At 37.5% G+C, this 20,413-nt stretch overlaps 2 non-coding genes across 2 annotated transcripts; both read left to right on the plus strand.

The window, feature by feature from the left end:
* The first annotated feature begins 1,538 nt into the window (after positions 1 to 1,538).
* LOC149238086 (U1 spliceosomal RNA) lies at positions 1,539 to 1,697 on the plus strand. The gene has a single exon (XR_016246848.1). It is a non-coding gene; the product is annotated as a U1 spliceosomal RNA (small nuclear RNA).
* Positions 1,698 to 7,411: 5,714 nt separating this feature from the next.
* On the plus strand, positions 7,412 to 7,571 carry LOC149238087 (U1 spliceosomal RNA). Its single transcript, XR_016246839.1, has one exon. It is a non-coding gene; the product is annotated as a U1 spliceosomal RNA (small nuclear RNA).
* The last annotated feature ends 12,842 nt before the right edge of the window (positions 7,572 to 20,413 follow it).

Below are 20,413 nucleotides of genomic sequence, written 5' to 3' on the forward strand. Positions count from 1 at the left end.
GAACAATGAAATGTGAAGGCCGCTGAGAAAATGTCAAACTTCAAATGGGGCTCAATTCTTCACTAAGCTTGATCTTTGCTCAAGCTACCACCAAATTCGCAAGAAATAAGTTGACATTCCAAAGACTGCTTTCAGAACTCATGAAGGCCATTATGAGTTCCTGGTCATGCCATTCGGTCTTTGTAATGCCCAATCTACTTCTCAGAGCCTTATGAACCACCTGCTCAAACCATATCTCATAAAATTTGTCCTTGTTTTCTTCGATGACATCCTCATCTACAGTCGCACTTGGGCCGCACATCTTCAGCATGTAGATTTGCTCTTGCAACTGCTCCGCGAGCATAAATTATTTGTTAAGATGTCCAAGTGTTCTTTTGGCATGGAAGAAGTTGAGTATTTGGGCCACATTGTGGGGCGTGAAGGTGTCAGGGTGGACCCCAAAAAGATCCAGGCAATGCAGGATTGCCTCAACCTAAGACCTTGAAGAGCCTGAGAGAATTTTTGGGTCTTACAGGCTACTATTGCAAATTTGTCCGCAATTATGGTCGCATTGCGAGGCCCCTCACTCAACTCCTCAAGAAAAATTCATTCCTCTGGAATGATGAAGCACAACAGGCCTTTACAGCTCTAAAAAATGCCATGTGTTCCACTCGAGTCTTAGCACTACCCGACTTCACCAAATCTTTTGTCATTGAATGCGATGCTTCCTCACATTCAAATTCGCGCGGCCTCCAACCAAAACAAAACTCCAACTACTTGACCTAAGAGGCAATTAGGATAGTCCTTTGGAGAATGGGAGGGTGGTCTGAACTTGACACCTTCTTGGCCTTGATCATTTGTCGAATAACAAACATTAAGTCAACGAAAACCATTAGTTTGAATATTTTCTTTGCAAGAGCTATTTCCAAACCCTTCCATAGAGCAAGGTTCTCAATGTGGTTATTGGTTGCGAGACCAAGTCCCCAAGCATATTGCAGTACAATTTTTCCTTTAGGGCTGAACAATGCCCCTCCCACTCCTGCCTCCCCCTTGTACAAGTATTTTAATCACTAACATTATGAACATTGACTATGGTCTACAACAATTACACCATCTGGATAGTTCATTCTAAGTATTGAAATGGTGATGACCATATCTCCAACTTGTGAACAATAGGATCATTAGATGTTAGGAAGCTTCAAATCTCCATTCCTATAACCAACTATACAATTTAAAAGCATAGACATAGTAATTGAGACTCACATTGCAACCATTAACTCCGGACATAATGAACAACTTTGAAAATTTTGGTTTTATTTTCTCGGTAGCCATGTAGGAATATGCAAGTCACTGGGTTTCATGGTTATCACTTCCACCATGCAATGCATTTTATTTTCTAGGTATATAAATTACTATTTGTAAAGTGAAAATAATAATTGTACATCAACTTTATGTTAAGATAGTTGAAAGAAACAATGTGGTTTCATCCCACATGCAAATGGTGACAGATAAGATAGGGAAGGGTGGGTATAAAAGGGGAAAAAGGGAAAGAGGAAAACATACTTACCTGGGCGGGGTCAATCGATGATCAAGAAGGTCGATGGCCTAGGAAGACCACTTCCATTGCACTTGGGAGGGGGGTTTACCTAGCATCTCCCACTTAAGAGAGTGCACATCATAATTGTGGCAGCGGAGGCTTGCGTTCGCGCGGCCTCCAACCAAAACAAAACAAGTTACATAATCCCCTCTAATTTATCGGTTATTTTGGCATCAACGTTGCTATGGAAAGCCCTTGACTTGGGACACATTCAAAAAAGCTCTTATGGATCGCTTTGACCATGACTCTGCTTTTTTGGGTCATCTCACTAAGCTCCGACAGACTGGAACAGTGGATGAATATATTACAGCCTTTGAAGCCTTAGCTTTCCGCACTTTAGGTCTACAAGATGAGTTATACACGGAATGTTTTATCAGTGGTGTTAAAGAGGCCATACAAGCTCGCGTTCGACTGCACCACCCTCCCTCATGGCTGGAGGCTTGCAGGATAGCTCGTGAAGTAGAACGTGCGTTAGCGGCCCAGTCCAATCGCCCAAATTTCACCGCCAAGGGTCGCCCCCCACAGGCTCACAACACTACCCAAACACTTAAGGTTCAAAAGGTGTCACCTGCAGAAATGGCGGAAAGAAGAAAGTAGGGATTATGTTACTACTGTGATGAAAAATACTCCCCCGAGCATAAATGCAAGGAGCCCAAATTTTTTCAAATTGATGCTACTAATCACAGCTCATCGGAGGAAGCCCCACCACTTGAGGAACCAGAGGAGGAAGAAGAGGACAACCAGAAGGACAATGTACTTGAAGAACCAGTTATTTCGCTGCATGCTTTAGCAGGGATTTCTTCGCCTCAAACTCTCAAAATCAGAGGTTTTATTAAGCATCGCCCAATAGTAGTCTTGATTGATAGTGGAAGTACACATAATTTTATCCATCAAAGAGTCACGGAAGCAGTGCATTGTTTTGTACGAGCAGTTTCTAACTTCCAAGTCCAAATTGCTGATGGGGGAACAATGAAATGTGAAGGCTGCTGTGAAAATGTCAAACTTCAAATGGGGCTCAATTCTTCACTAAGCTTGATATTCGCTCAGGCTACCACCAAATTCGCAAGAAATAAGTCGACATTCCAAAGACTGCTTTCAGAACTCATGAAGGCCATTATGAGTTCCTGGTCATGCCATTCAGTCTTTGTAATGCCCCATCTACTTTTCAGAGCCTTATGAACCACCTGCTCAAACCATATCTCAGAAAATTTGTCCTTGTTTTCTTCGATGACATCCTCATCTACAGTGGCACTTGGGCCACACATCTTTAGCATGTAGATTTGCTCTTGCAACTGCTCCGCGAGCATAAATTATTTGTTAAGATGTCCAAGTGTTCTTTTGGCATGGAAGAAGTTGAGTATTTGGGCCACATCGTGGGGCGTGAAGGTGTCAGGGTGGATCCAAAAAAGATCCAGGCAATGCAAGATTGGCCTCAACCTAAGACCTTGAAGAGCCTGAGAGAATTTTTGGGTCTCACGGGCTACTATCGCAAATTTGTCCGCAATTATGGTCGCATTGCGAGGCCCCTCACTCAACTCCTCAAGAAAAATTCATTCCTCTGGAATGATGAAGCACAACAGGCCTTTACAGCTCTAAAGAATGCCATGTGTTCCACTTGAGTCTTAGCACTACCCGACTTCACCAAATCTTTTGTCATTGAATGTGATGCTTCGGGTATGGGTATTGGGGCGGTCTTAATGCAGGAAGGTTGACCCTTGGCCTTCACAAGCCAACAACTAAGTGGGAAGAATCTGGGACAATCTACCTATGAGAAGGATATGATGGCCATCTTACATGTAGTAGATACCTTGCGACCTTACTTATTAGGGCAATGCTTCCAAATCCGCACAGACCATCAAAGTCTTAAATATTTTTTGGAGCAACGCCTATCCTCACCACAACAAAATAAATGGCTCCCCAAAATGCTGGGATATGATTATGAGATAATTTACAAGAAAGGGCGCAAAAATATTGTAGCAGATGCATTATCTCGCCAATTTGAGGAGGAAAGTACCCTACTCACAATTTCCCTTCCCATTCCAGAATGGATTGAAGAGGCTCGCAGGGAATGGTTTTCACATCCCTGGCTCTCCCAACTCATTACTCAATTGCAGGCGGATCCAAATTCCACCAAGGGCTACTTGTGGCAGGATGAGATTCTTCGCTACAAGGACAGAGTTGTAATATCACCAACATCCACCCTCAAAAGCTGCACTTTGGCGGAGTTGCACTCATCCCCCACTGCTAACATTCAGGCTTTCAGAAGACGCATGCTCGCACTCGAAGATCATTTTTTTGGACAGGCATGAAAAAGGACATTCTTACTATTGTAGCGGAATGCGACGTCTGTCAGCTCCACAAAGGAGAGACAGTCAAAGCGCAAGGCACATTACAACCATTGCCCATCCTGACATCAATATGGACGGAGGTTTCTATGGATTTCATTATAGGTCTTCCAAAGTTAGGAAACAAGTTAGTCATCATGGTGGTTGTGGACATACTTTCTAAGTATGCTCATTTTTGCACCCTACCCCACCCTTTTACACCGATTTGGTTGCTCAATCTTTCATGGATCAGATCTTCAAATTGCATGGCATACCCACTTCCATTGTGTCTGATCGTGACCTGGTCTTCACCAGTAATTTTGGCAGGAACTCTTCAGGCTACAAGGTACCCAACTAAAACTCAGTACTTCCTATCATCCACAAACTGATGGTCAAACTGAAGCAGTCAACAGATGTTTGGAAACCTACCTTAGGTGTTTCACTTCAGAAAAGAAACATCTCTGGGTATAGTGGTTACCTCTAGTTGAATGGTGGTATAACACCAACTATCATGCCACCACCAAAATGACTCCATATGAAGCAGTTTATGGTCAACTCCCTCCTTCCCATACTTCTTATATCAAGGGTGCTCAAAGGTACAAGCAGTGGATCAACTCCTACAGAACCGCACAACCATGCTCGCCCATCTTAGAGAGGATCTTCATCAAGCTCAAAACCACATGAAGCAACAAGTAGATCAGCATCGCTCAGAACACCAATTTCAAGAAGGGGATCAGGTATTTTTGAGGCTGGAACCATATAAGCAAACATCACTCAAAGACAAGGGTGTTAGAAACTATCTCCAAAATTCTACGGACCGTATCAAGTACTTCAGCGCATTGGAGAAGTGGCCTACAAGCTAGCTTTGCCACCCACTGCAAAAATCCATCCAGTTTTCCATGTCTCATGCCTCAAGAAAGTGATTGGGAACAATTGCAGAATTCAAACTAGTCTACCTGAACTGGATGAAGAAGGGTCAATTTGGCTCCAACCTGAACAGGTCCTGGACACACGAGAACAGCACCTGCGTGGCCGCATGATCAAGGAAGTCCTCATCAAGTGGAAAGACACCTCTCCGGAAGATGCAACCTGGGAACCAACCACTATTCTTCAGCAGTTTCCGCAGCTTCAGCCTTGAGGACAAGGCTATTATTATGGGGGAGGGCATGTTAGGGTCCCACCCTAACCCCCTTATTTATGTAATAGGATCGAGTCATAGTTATAGTTAAGTAAAGAGTCAATAAAGCCCATATTAATAATTGTAAGTGGTTAACCCGCATTTAATGACGGGACCACAGTTAGTTGCAAATGGGCCATGGTATTAGATAGATGGTATTAATAAGAACCATGGTATTGCCCCATGGTATTGCATGTATGAATCCTATATAAAGGATAGAGACTCCCTGCGAGGAGCATCGTGTCTTATTTTGTAATCGAGCTCTGCTCTATTGGAGGTTGCCCCCTTGAAGAGGCAAGTGAACATTGCTTTCTGAATAATAAAATACTTGCTGTTATTTCTCACTGTTCTATGTTCTGGGTATATTTCTTCGCATATTTGGTATTCTGGTATCGTCTTGCAGGTTAAGAGCATAATAACATGAAGGATTTAAATAAAATAAACACACTAAATTATGAGAGACATAAACATGGTGGAAAAGGCCTGAGAGCCTCACTATATTCCTCTCATTCTCGTTATCATTATAAAATAATGTGTATAATACAAATATAAATACAAGAGGATATTTGTCTCAAGATAGTGCGTCTATCTTGGACACTTTGGTTGAGCAAATATCTCAACCATACACTAATCTAGGAGCCTAACTAGTTGGAGAGAATCTCTCAACCAACTAGACCTAAAATGAATCCTAACTTGAGGAACAAACCTAATCTAGAAAGTTAGGAATTAAATTCAACTTTCATGATTTAATTAATTTAATATTTTTGGACTTATTATTGTTTTTAATGTGAGAGTGAGGCTAACAAACTTGTCAAGTAACTTATTGGCTTTGAAATTCTCCAGAGTTGACGGGGCTTCCGCCATTTCAGTATAGAGCCATTGCACCCAACAAGCCAATGGATAAATAAGTTTTATCCTTGCACTAGTACCTACATGAATCAACAACACACGATAGTTACGGAAGGCTAATTGTTTCTTTAAATAACCAAAGTTGAGACCCTACCACGAGCTTGACTGAAGTAAAAATTTCAAAGCCCGAATAAGATCCATTGAAAGATAGAGAATAGACAACTGATGGGTACAACCAAACAACAAAATTAACTCCATCCCATTGCACATTGAATGCGTCTCCATGGTCGAGGCGATCCACACCAACTCCCACCAAAGACAAATTAAATACTTAGATCGCCTTGTATTGGGGAAAATTGTATTGACACACCACTTGTTGAAGAGCATTAGACACCGAGAAGAAGCATTGAGGTTCCAAAGTCCATTCATTCTTTGCATTCAAGCCAAAGGTCGAGCTGAGCAGGAGGCAAATGGCCTCACACCTATTCGAAACAATTTGCCTATGATGACATATTTATTAATGAAACTAATGTGTCATGGGATTCCAATCATAATTAAGGGATGGGGACAAAATTAAGAAAACTTTGATCCAACTCTATTCTGCCTTGTCCCGATGCTGATCCTTTTTTTGCCACAGCATCAACCATTGAATTTAATGCCTATACACGTGAAAAAACTCCAACTACTTGACCTAAGAGGCAATTAGGATAGTCCTTTGGAGAATGGGACGGTGGTCTGAACTTGACACCTTCTTGGCCTTGATCATTTGTCGAATAACAAACATTAAGTCAACGAAAACCATTAGTTTGAATATTTTCTTTGCAAGAGCTATTTCCAAACCCTTCCATAGAGCAAGGTACTCAACGTGGTTATTGGTTGCGAGACCAAGTCCCCAAGCATATTGCAGTACAATTTTTCCTTTAGGGCTGAACAATGCCTCTCCAACTCCTGCCTCCCCCTTGTACAAGCATTTTAATCACTAGCATTATGAACATTGACTATGGTCTACAACAATTACACCATCTGCATTAATAAACGTGGATAGTTCATTCTAAGTATTAAAATGGTGATGACCATATCTGCAACTTGTGAACAATAGGCTCATTAGATGTTAGGAAACTTCAAATCTCCATTCCTATAACAAACTATACAATTTAAAAGCATAGACATAGTAATTGAGACTCACATTGCAACCATTAACTAGGGACATAATGAACAACTTTGAAAATTTTGGTTTTATTTTCTCGACAGCCATGTAGGAATATGCAAGTCACCGGGTTTCATGGTTATCACTTCCACCATGCAATGCATTTTATTTTTATATGTATATAAAATTTTATTTGTAAAGTGAAAATAATAATTGTACATTAACTTTATATTAGGATAGTTGAAAGAAACAATATGGTTGCATCCCACATGCAAACTGGTGAAACGAAAAGGTAGGGAAAGGTGGGTATAAAAGGGGAAAATGGGAAAGAAGAAAACATACTTACCTGGGCGGGGTCAATCGATGATCAAGACGGTCGATGGCCTAGGAAGACCACTTCCATTGCACTTGGGAGGGGGGTTAACCTAGCATCTCCCATTGAGGAGAGTGCACGTCATAATTTGTGGCAGCGGAGGCTCGCGTTCGCGCGGCCTCCAACCGATACAAATTAAAGTTAAATGCAGCCAGATGTTTTCAGTTAAATGCAGTTGTTTTCTGTCTTTATATGTTAGTGTCTTTTAACGTTTTCAAAGGTTATTACCTATCCAGCTTTTTTAACGTTTTTGAGAGGTTATTACCCATTCTGCGTTCGCGCGGCCTCCAACCGAAACAAATCAAGTTAGATAATCCTCTAATGCTCATCATTTTCTAAATGCCCATGTTTTCTGTTTTCGTATGTAGGTCTGACGATATTTACGGGTGTGAAGATATTTACATCTTACAGGATTGGGAAGTGGGAGATGACCGTCTCTTTTATGACTCCGTTGTCTTTAGATAGTTTGCATCTTAAGTCTACCATGATCTTTGCCAATGAAGAATTTAACTCTGAAAGCAACCAAGGGTTTTATGGGTTTTATCTTCCGCTCATGGACCTTTTCCGTGGATCACTGTGGCTTTGGTTGTGCAATAACGGTAAAAGCTCATTATTGCTTTGTTATTAACGTGTAATATGGGCTTACTTTGTTATTAACTTGTTATTAATATGTAATATGGGCTTTACTTTGTTATTAACTTGTAATTAACTTTTTATATGTTGTAATTAACTTGTAAGATGTAAGATAGGTTTGTATGTGATGGGTTTGTATGTGAATGTGAAATAAAGGGATATTAATTAAGTTTAGTTTTTGGATAGAAATCTTATATAAGAGAAATTTTTTATCTAAATAATATTAATTAATTAAAGTTTTTCCATAGAAATTACATAAGAGAATTTTTCATTTAAGTGATATTAATTAGGCAAAGTTTTTTTATAGAAATCACATAAGAGAATTTTTCATTATGAACCAAGTTCGAAACTCAGCCAAAAATATCTCTTATATGATTATATGATTTCTATCAAAAGACTTTGCTTAATTCATTATGGATCACAGGAACCCTGAACTCATTATAAATCACAGAAACTAAAATACAAATTGTAAACCAAAAAAAGTAATATTAACTTTTAATGTGTATTTTTGTATTCAAATAAAGTGATATTAACTTCTAATGTGCTTGTATTTGAAATCACACCAATGGTGGCTGTACAAAGTGATACTAACTTCAAATATGTTTGTATTTGGTTGACCGTGAATCAATGAGGCTATGGTTGTGCAATGAAATTTAAAGTTCCTATTAATCTGATGAGAGCAAAAGTTCCCTATTAATTTGATATTAATTTATAATGCGCTTTGTATTGAAATCACACCACTGATGGCTATAATCACTGACGGTTGATTTGAATGGAACACTGAATTATAATATTTTTTTTTGAATTGAACGCTGAATTATAATAGTCGTTGTTCTGAATTAAAAAATGAACAATGACAAGTGAATTCAGATAGATTTACCATAAATTTATGGTTATGATAGACTTGTGATTTACTACGAAAATATGCTTGTATTAGAAATGATGAACAATGACAAATGAATTCAGATAGATTTACCATAAATTTATGGTTATGATAGATTTGTGATTTACTACGAAAATATGCTTGTATTAGAAACGACACCAACGATGGTTGCAATTACTGATGGTTGACCAATGAATTTATAATGTGCTTGTTTGAAATCAGATCGTTATGATAGATTTACGGTTGACCCCTCAAATATTTTTGTATTTGAAATCAGGTCAATGATGGCTCTAGTCACTGATGGGTTATCACTGAATTTATCATGTGCTTGTTTGGAATCACATTGTTGTAGATTTATGATTTACCACTAAAATATGTTTGGGAATGTTTAGTTATTCTATATTTTTGAGTTGGAATTTAGTGAAATTATGTTTTTTTAGTTATTTAAAATTTATTTTTCAAGGTCTAAATCAATTTAGTTAACTGATAAATTTTTGGAGCACTTAAATTCATCAGAATTGATAAATCAACTTGTAATTCCAACAATTTTTTACCTAATTTCCAACGTATTTAAACGCGAAACCCTATAAAACTTGAAACAATTAGAATATGGCATAAGGCTGTATTTGAAATCGCACAAAAAAGTGTATAAAACCTCCAAAACTTGGTTATATTTGAAATCACACCAACACCTTGAAAACGCACCAACAATCAATGTAATTACTTGGTTGTATTTGAAATCACACCAACAACGACTGTAATCACTGATGGTTGGCCACTTAATTTACTGTTGTTCCCGGATCCGAGTATTTAACAATGTGATCGGTATGTGGGCGGCTTGGTGGGTTGGTGCGTGGCTTATTGCTACCGCCACTCAGCGTCGTGACGGTCATTAATTCCTCTGCTTTCAATTTCAATGCTGCGTTAATGCAGCTCGTCCCTCCACACCAGCCTGTTAATTCTTCGATCATGGCGCCCCTCCCTGGACTCATTCACGCTCCTCCCCTGCACTCGCGTTATTCCCTTGCTGTCGCAGAGCCGCGCTCTCGGACCAGCCCAGGGAAACGTTGGGCTCTGGATCGCTGTGTGGATTTATCGCCGGGCCTTCATGTTTCTCACAACCCTTTCTGCAATTTCAATAGTAGTTCGTCCTCTGTCCTTCCCAGTGCCCCTCTGTGTGCTAAAGCTAAGCCCCTTTCTGTCCCCCTCTGCCTCCACAGTATTGCAGCCCGTTCAGAACCTCTTGTTCTTCTCACTATGCCCAGATTGCGCCAGAGAATGAGTTGCAGGAGGGGAAGCTCCCGGGGGCGAGTTATCCGCCAGCCCTCCTCCTCCACTACGGACTCCTCGTCATACTCCTCGGACTTCTGCTCTGACCGCTATCCTGTTACCAGAAGTGGTCGTGGGCAGCTTAATTCAGCAGCGCGCTCTCTCAATTCTCCATCTCATACCGCTCGTTTTCAGTTCCCCTGTACTCTCAGTAATTTCTCCTTCTTAGCTTCAGTCACCATTGAGCTTCGAGAGGTTACTTCTGGTCAGGTTGCTGTGACCCCTGGGGTGACTCTGGAGACGAGGGCGGAAGATAGGCATGGTACTTCTCAGATTGACAACAAGCAGAGTAAGGATCCTGGTCCGAGTAAGGGCACTACAACCCAGGTCATGAATAATCAAGCTGGTCCGAGCGTCCCTACTGGTGGCGGTTCTTCAGGCAAAGAGGGCCATCCCTCTGAGGACGAAGACCCCTACAATTATGGGTGCCGCATCATTGAAGAGCAACCTTCCACCTCTCATGAAGCTTAATCAGGTCTGCGTTCAATGGTTTTTGTTTCTCCGTTGCTCGAAGGTGCTCAATTCCCTCCTATTTTATCGCCATTATATGTTATACAGTTCTCATACTCAACTTTGTTCCAAAGTCAAATCGCCGGTTTCCCTGTGTGGGTGGCATTCTTCTCGCTGTGTATTTGGGTCTTGATTTCGGTCACAGTGGTTTTTGGGGTCTGAGTTCAGTTTTGATTTGGGTAGCGCTTCTATGTTTTCTTGCCTGGGCCCAGGTACCCTGTTCTGGTTGCTGAATTACTTCTGGTCAGTCTTCAGTTTTGATATTGGAGTTTTCTGTTTCTATGAACTAGTCATGGTCATGATCCTAGAAGCCCTTCTGGTCAGTCTTCAGCAGGTCTTTTTGGTCAGTGTTCAGCTATGTAATGTGAGCACGCTGCATCTCTGGGCTAGACTTCTTGAGGCCAAATCCTCTTTGTAAAATTATTTTGTATCAATATAGGAGTATACAAATTCAGAAAATAAAAATAAATAAATAAATAAAAATAAAAATAAATTTAAACGGGCTTGTGTTTGAAATCACATTAATTGATCTGATTTTCATAACTAAATTATGATAGATTTATCATAGATATATGGTTGATTACTGAAATAATTAAAAACATACTGAATCATAATATTTTAATGAAATAATTAAAAACATACTGAATCATAATATTTTAATAAAAATAGTTGAATTGGTAGCTTAAAAAGCGTAAAAGCACTTTAAAAAACTTAGTTTTGGAAGCATTTAAACTCAACAAAAAGACTATAGAACTACTGTTCTTCCTCAGAAATGTTTAATTACAATACACATAAATAAACAATGGCCTTTAGGCTCTTCCAATACAGGCTTGGATCACAATCTTCTCAATAAAAACAAAAAAAAAATCAAACAGTACAGATTTATCAGCACCCCCTGCACTTTTTGGCCAGTTGCTGTGGCTAATCTCATCATCGGGTGTTAGTCATATAAGCCTGTGGTAGTGGCTGGGAGCTGGGACCCTGCCTCGTTTTCCTTTGTACCAAAAATCCCTGTACTAACAGACAGGAGTTTATTTTAGAATGATCTACAAATGCGTGGAAAACATCTGTTTGTTTTTTTCAGGGGACGAAGATTTTTTACCTTCCAAAATTTTTTAAATTTCTTTTGCTTTCTAATTTTTGTAGGATGCATTTTCGATCTTTTAGGATGCATATTCGATGTATCCTAAAAATAAATAATTTTTCAACCCATAGAATCTGACTAGATAACCCCAATGTTTATAAAGAAAAGTCAACAGTAAATTCTTTACTAATATTGATTCTTTACTAATATTGTAACATTACTAAATTTTTAGCGATTATGGATTCTTTTCATTCCTTTCCAGGATTTCGTTGGGGGACTTTGAGGTCTGTTTTTTCGCAGGGGATTTTAAATAAAATTAATAATTTACAAAAAGTAAAGTAATTATAAAACATTAAAAAGGCGGATCATCAAAAAAGGAAAGTTGGGAAGGGGTTTACTAACCAAAAAAATATTTGTATTAATTTGGTAGGGAAAGGAGGGCTCGAATAATTAAATCAAGAATAAGATAGAATTATTATATTATTATATTTGATGAAAGAAAATTTAAAAGGAATTAAGAAGAAAGGTATGGGAAAAGATAAAATATGAGGGCGAAGAGATTAGAGGATTATGGGGTTAAATTAAATAAGACAAATAAGTACAAAAACACGAGATAACCATAAGGAAGGAAAGCAAGGTTGCAAAACATCAATGTTGTAAGTGTGGGGATGGGGGGTGAAGGAATCAATTAAGAAAATAATTAGAAAATAAAGAGGCGGAGGGTTAGGAGGGGAAGAACAATTAAGGCTTTGAATGAGAGGATTCGAAGATTGGATTAACTTGTACCCATCTTCTTGATTAAAGTTATTTGTGTGTTTTCCGATTTTGAGGGCTTCACGAATGATTTAGGTGGAAAAGAAGGGAGCATATGCACGGATTTTTTTTGGTCAAAGCGTATAAGGTGCTTAGAATTATAGGAGTGCTCAACAAGGGCATATTTTGAAAAATGATTATGAGTAGTATCGACTATCTGTTTCTTTAGTTGGGCTTCTACAAGTTTACCAGTTTGGCCTATATAAGAATTTCCACAAGAGCATTAGATCTTGTAAACCCTAGGGCTTGACAATGGATCAAATTGATCTTTGGGAGATCTGAATAATTGTTTTAAAGTCTTGTAGGGTTTGAAAAGAGTTTTAATGTTATTCCTGGCTAATATTTTAGAGATGTGATTGGTGATGACTACTTTAATTGATGCAAACAGTGTGTTCTTAATACTTTAATCAACAAGTAGCTACACTTGAAAAACTTCAACCATTAGTTCTTCAACAAGAGCAGTAAATAGAGATCACATTAGACAATGAACAATAAACAATAAATAAGAGACAAGAGACACCAAGATTAGGCTCACAAACAGGGAAAAAACCACAAGGGTAAAACCCAAAATTATTTCCTTATGAGAGAGATTTTGTCCATCAAAGTTACATCAAAATTTTCCAACAAATCCAAACTGCCTTTAATGAAATATTAGACAAATTCTATCAATATATCAGCTCCAAATTCACTGTACTAGATTGCTCAATAAGGACGAAATTAGGGCATGTAATAACCGTTATTGGAGGCTAAAAATAGTGTTGTAGTTACCACAAAGACGACATAGAAGCGAAACGAGAGCTCGAGGGGGGAGGGTCGGAGGTTGCTTTGAGGGAGGGTACTAGGTTGCTTGGAATGCCTTGTTGACTTGGAAGGGAGAATATCTATTGTTTTTAAGGGATTTAATTATGATTAGTATCGACTATATGTTCCTAACATAACCAAAACCAAAAGACAACAATATTTTTGGCTCATAAGGTAGTGAAATTCTCCATTTGTTTGCATTCAAAATTATGCACAAAATCTGTGGAACATAAAGCCTTCATCATTTGTATGCGTTGGATCAATTCCAGGACCCCCATGTTAAATTCAAATTTACCATGATATTGTCGATTTGAGGTTCGTAGCTCCCCACTAATTAAATAGCATGCTTACCTTACAAAAAAATATAGGAATTGTTTAATTGTTTTTCTTTTCTACATTATTATAATGCACGTAATTTGTCAGTGAACATAGCTATTGAGACATATATACTATCATTATCCAAAAACAAAACATACAAACCTTCAAGAATTTTTGTTGTCACTTCAAAGGGATCAATCATGTTGATATAATTCTTGTCTATGTCTCTCCAACATCTTTAAAAGAGGCATTTTGTCGCCAATGTTCACATCATTTTCAAAGACCATGCATAAATGAGTATAAGTTTTAATATGATTAAGCGAAATTGTATGGTGTTGATGTTCATGGTTTGAACTTGATCCTATTCTAATATATCTACACTTGAATAAAAAACATTGGAGACATCGCTTCTTCCTCGAAACCTATATGATTTCAACCTCCTAGAACCTCGATCTCAAGGAGGATCTAGCCCTTTTTGCATGTCTTACACAAATTTTTAATAACAGGTAACATGAAGCCAACAACCAAGTATGGTCATTGTTGCCACTCATATGCATATGAGTGGTAAAAGTGCTTTTCAGGGATAATTTGCAACTTGCAAGGATTTTGAGCGACTACAGTTACACACTTCACACTTTTTTGTGTTTAGGATAGATGTCTAGGGACTACGTATACACAGTTCACATTTTTTTTTGCTCTTTGGGCTAGTCCCTCTTGTGATGATTTTCCATGCATTTGCTTGAGGATTGATAAGCATAGTGGTCCTCTATCACGGATCATGTGGTTGATGTTCTTGGTTGATTTTTTTGGTTTCTTAGTTGTAAATGTTTTTTTGGATATCTTTACTGTTTCTGAGGTTGATTTGTCCAATGTTTCGAGTGGACACTCCACCCATCCTTAAGGACCACATAAAGCAACATAATTAGAAAAGAGTGCAACTAGGTCAATATAGATGCGAGTGAGGCAAGAGGAATGTTAGGTTACTAAAATTTGACTAAGAAAATTGGAAAAAATAAATTATTATCGATCAAATTAAAAATTTTAATTAATAAATTATAATAAATTAGTTGGTTAAATTAATAACATTAATAATTTACAATAAGTAAAGAAATTATAAACATTAAAAAAGACGGATCGTCAAAACAAGGAAAGTTGGGAGGGGTTTTACTAACAAAAAAGTATTTCTATTAATTTGATAGGGAAAAGAGGGCTCAAGGAGGAATTAAATCAAGAATAGACAATAGATATAATTATTATGTTATTACATTTGATGAAAGGAAATTTAAAAGGGATTAAGAAGGAAGGTACGGGGAGAAGATAAAATATGAGGGAGAAGAGATTAGGGGATTAGGGGGGTTAAAATAAATAAGACAAATAAGTACATGAAAAAAAAGGATAACCATAAGGAACGAAAGCAAGGTTGAAAAACATCAATGTTGTAAGTGTGTGAGTGGGGGGTGAAGGAATCAATTAAGAAAATAATTAGAAAATAAGGATGCAGAGAGTTAGGAGGGGAAGATCAATGGTTAAGGCTTTGAATGGGAGGATTCCAAGTTTGGCTTAACTTGTAGCCATCTTCTTGATCAAAGTTATTTGTGTGCTTTTTCATTTTGAGGGCTTCACGAATCATTTAGGTGGATTAGAAGGGAGCAAGGGCAAGGAATTTTTCTTGGTCAAAGCATATAATGTGCTTTGAATTATAGGAGTGCTCAACAAGGGCATATTTTGAAAAATTATTATGAATACTATCGACTATATGTTTACTTAGTCGGGCTTTAACAAATTTACTGGTTTGCCCTATATAAGAATTTCCGCATGATCATGAGGTTTTATAAACCCTAGGGCCCCACAATGGATCAAATTGATCTTTGGGAGATTTAAATAATTGTTTTAAATTCCTATAGGGTTTGAAAAGAGTTTTAATATTATTCTTGGCTAATATTTTAGAGATGTGATGATTGATAACTACTTTTATTGATGCAAATAGTTCCTTCTTTATACTTTAATCAACAAGTACATATTCATGAAAATCTTCAACTATTAATTCTTCATCAAGAGAAGTAAATAGTGATCATAGTAGAAAACGAACAATCGACAATAAACAAGAGACAAGAGATACGAGGATTAGGGTCACAGCTAGGGAAAAACCCACAAAGGGAAAACCCAAAATTCTTTCCTTATGAGAGAGATATTTTGTCCACCAAAGTTACATCAAAATGATCCAACAAATCTAAACTACCTTTAATGAAATATTAGCCAAATTCTGTCAAGATGTTAGTTCCAAATTCACTATATTAGATTTCTCAATAAATTCAAAATTAGGGCTTGTAATAACTGTTATTGGAGGCAAAAAATAGTGTTGTAGTTACCACATAGATTTCATAGAAGCGAAACCAGAGCTCGAGGGGGCAGGGTTGGAGGTTGTTTTGAGGGAGGGTACAAGACTACTTGGAACACCTTGTTGATTTGGAAGGGGAAATATTCATTGTTTTTAAGGGCTTGAATTATGATTAGTATCGATTATATGTTCCTAACAAAACCATAACCAAAAGACAACAATAATTTTAGCTCATAAGGTAGTGAACTTCTCCATTTGTTTGCATTCAAAATTCTGCATAGAATCCCGTGGAACATAAAGCCTTCATCATGTGTATGCATTGGATCAATTCCATGACCCCCATGTTAAAATAAAATTTACTATGATATTATGGATTTGAGGTTTGTAGCTCCCCACTAATCAAATAGTCTGCTTAACTTACAAAAATATGTGGGAATTGATTAAACTTTTTTATTTTCTACATTATTATAAAGCGGGTAATTTGTTAGTGAACATAGCTATTGAAACATATCTACTATCATTATTAAAAAATGAACCATACAAACCTTCAATAAGTTTTGTTGTCACTTCAAAGGGCTCAAGCATGCTGATATAATTCTTGTCTAGGTCTCTCCATCCTCTTTAAAAGAGGCATTTTGTCACCAACGTTCACATTCTTTTTAGAGACCATGCATAGATGAATATAAGGTTTAATATGATTAAGGAAAATTGGATGGCATTGAAGTTCATGGTTTGAAATTGACCCTATTCTAATATAACTACACTCGAATCAACAACATTGGAGACATCACTTCTTCCTCGAAACCTATATGCTTTCAACCTCTTGGAACCTCAATTTCAAAGAGGATCTAGCCCTTTATGCATGTCTTACACAAATTTGTAATAACATGTAACATGAAGCCAACAACCAAGTATGGTCATTGTTGCCCCTCATGTGCATATGAGTGGTAAAAGCACATTTTAGGGATAAGTTGCAACTTGCAGGGATGTTGAGTGACTACAATTACACACTTCAAACTTTTTTGTGTTTATGATAGATGTTTAGGGACTACATATACACACTTCACATTTATTTTTCTTTGGGGTAGTCCATTTTGTGATGATTTTCCACGACTTTGCTTGAGGATTGATAATCATAGTGGTCCTCTCTCATAGATCATATGGTTTATGTTCTTGGTTGATTTTATTGTTTCTTAGTGACAAATGTTTTTTTTGGAGATTTTTACTGTGTATGAGGCTGATTTGTCCAACGTTTCGAGTGGACACTCCACCCATCCTTAGGGACCAAATGAAGTAAGATAATTAGGAAAGAGTGCAAATAGGTTAATATAGATGCGTGTGAGGCAGGAGGAATGTTAGGTACAAAAATTTGATTAAGAAAATTGGGAAAAAAATATTATTATCGATCAAATTAAAAAAATTAATTAATAAATTAGTTGGTTAGATTAGTAAATTAATAATTTACAAAAATTAAAGAAATTATAAAACATCAAAAAAGGCATATGATCAAAAAGAGGAAAGTTGGGAGGGGGTTTTCTAACAAAAAATTATTTTTATTAATTGGATAGGGAAAGGGGGGCTCGAGGAGGAATTATATCAAGAATGGAAAATAAATAGAATTATTCAGTTATTACATTTGATGAAAGGAAATTTAAAAAGAATTAAGAAGGAATGTATCCGGAGAAGATAAAATATGAGGGAGAAGAGATTAGGGGGGTTAAAATAAATAATACAAATAAAAACATAAGAACAAGATAACCATAAGGAAGGAAAGCAAGGTTGAAAAACATCAATGTTGTAACTTTGGGGGTGTTGGGTGAAGGAATCAATTAAGAAAATAATTAGAAAATAAAGAGGGAGAGGGTTAGGAGGGGAAGATCAACGATTAAGGCTTCAGATGAGAGGATTCCAAGATTGGCTTAACTTGTATCCATCTTCTTGTTTAAAGTTATTTGTGTGCTTTTCGATTTTGAGGGCTTCATGAATGATTTAGGTGGAATAGAAGGGAACACAAGCAAGGATTTTTGTTTGGTCAAAGCATATAAGGTGCTTAGAATTATATGAGTGCTCAACAAGGGCATATTTTGAAAATTGATTATGAGTAGTATTGACTATATGTTTCTTTAGTCGGGCTTTAACAAACTTACCAGTTTGGCCTATATAAGAATTTTCGCACGAGCATTAGATTTTATAAACCCTAGGGCCCGACAATGGATTAAATTGATATTTAGGAGATTTAAATAATTGTTTTAAAGTCTTTTAGGGTTTGATAAGATTTTTAATGTTATTCTTGGCTAATATTTTAGAGATGTGATCAATGATAACTACTTTTGTTGATGTAAACATGTTGAAAATGCAAAAAGAAAATCATAATTTAGTTTTGTCCTTGAATTAAATTAGGAATAAAATTGTAATTCCGCATCACAAGACAACTTGTACGAGTTAACTATGTTAATTTGACTTAGTCGGCTTAGTTAATTCGAGTTGAGGTTCTAACTAGAGTCATGTAGAGTGTCTCCTACATTATAGGAGCCCTGGTTGAGTTTATTTTGAGTTGTAATTAATTAATTCAATTTAATTGAGTTAAAGTAAGTTAAATTAGTTCCAACTAATGGATGAACTAGTAGGAGGTCAGAAAGAGGGGTGTTGATTCATGTATTCAACCAATTAAATGATGATTCACTCATAAATAACTCATGCATGTCACATCTGAGAGTTACCCAGTTGAGATTGGAGTTAAAGGGAAATGTACTATCAATTTTATAATCCTCTAAATCGTACATGTGGTGCATGCAGTCAGAGGAAGGCTTATGAAGATTGTGCAATTCATATTCAGGAATTTCCCTAATTAATAGGGGGCTAATTCCCAAGGAAACAATGCAAGGAAATAGGGACTTGGGCAAGACAAAATTTGGTTAAGTATTGGCCTAGGCTTGTTTAGGGAGCTGTGAGATAGAGAGAGAAAGTGTAGAGGTTGCTCGGGCTTGAGCAAAGCATTGTAATATTCTCACATTTTCTGACTAATGCAATATACAGATAGAAGGGTTTTTTAGTTGTGGCTTTCCCTAGGAAATCATCGTGTAATGTGTTGATTGAATTCTTTCTCTTGTATGCTTCATGACTTCACGATCATTTAATTGTTTTCGCTGATGAGTAGAGTAGATTCAAGTCTATTTTTTTAGTAAATTACAATTAGAAGTTTGAATCTACGAGGAATTTCTACATGGTATCAGAGCATAAATCACTCTAGAAGAGGAGAATACGAATTTGTCTTTGCAGGTTAAACCGAATTTGTAGTATCATTCTTCAGATCCAACATAATGTCGTTCTACGGATTGAGACTCGAATATGCTCTTGAGGGTAGTTCGAACTATATTGCTTGGAAGGACAAGATGGAGGTTGTGTTGGAAGACAAGGGTCTGAAGGAATTCATAGACAAAGATATTCCTAAGCCTCCAATAACAGATGATCAAGATTTGGCAGAGTGGAGAAAACGTGTTGCAAAGGTGAGAAGGATCATACTAGAAGGAGTTAGAGATCATATTGTCTCATACCTTCATGGGTAGGATACACCATATGCAATGTGGCAAGCCTTGATTGACTTGTTTCAGAACAAAAGTGAACACAGGAAGCTAGCACTAAAGGACAAGCTTCGAAAGATCAAGATGGAGAAGGGAGACAAAATACCAAAATACTTGAACAGGTTCACCTAATGTCGGGATGAGCTTGGGAGTTTCAGTATTACAGTTGTTGAAGATGATCTGGTCAGCCTAACACTTCTAGGCCTTCCCAAGAGCTGGAATAGCTACCAGGATTTGGTAAATGGGAGGGAGAATATACCAAAGTGGGAGCGTTTGTGGTTCGACTTGGTGAAAGAAGAGATAAGGCAGAGCACCAGAGATGGAACCTCATCCAAGCATGATGATGAGGAGAATTGTGCCTTAGATGGAAAGGCGAAGAAAGGGAAAGGAAATAAATTCCAATCCAAAGGAGATTCTAGTTAGGGAAGTAAGAAGAAGGACTTGTCGAAGATTAAATGTTTTCACTGTCATGGGCTAGGACACTATGCCATGAAGTGTTTGCACAATAAGGTTGGCAAGAAGCCCTTTGGAGGAGTGGTAAGTGAAGCTCTTGCTTCAAAATTCGAGTTGGATTTCACCCTCATTTCTTGCATGGTGACATCAGTGATGGGTAGTGTGTGGTATCTGGATAGTGGAGCCTCATTCCATATGACCGAAAATAAAGAAATTTCCAGTGA

Source organism: Pinus tabuliformis, chromosome 8 (genome assembly GCF_031772625.1).
Source record: "Pinus tabuliformis cultivar Carrire ecotype Pingquan chromosome 8, CPIR1, whole genome shotgun sequence".
Classification (NCBI taxonomy): domain Eukaryota; kingdom Viridiplantae; phylum Streptophyta; class Pinopsida; order Pinales; family Pinaceae; genus Pinus; species Pinus tabuliformis.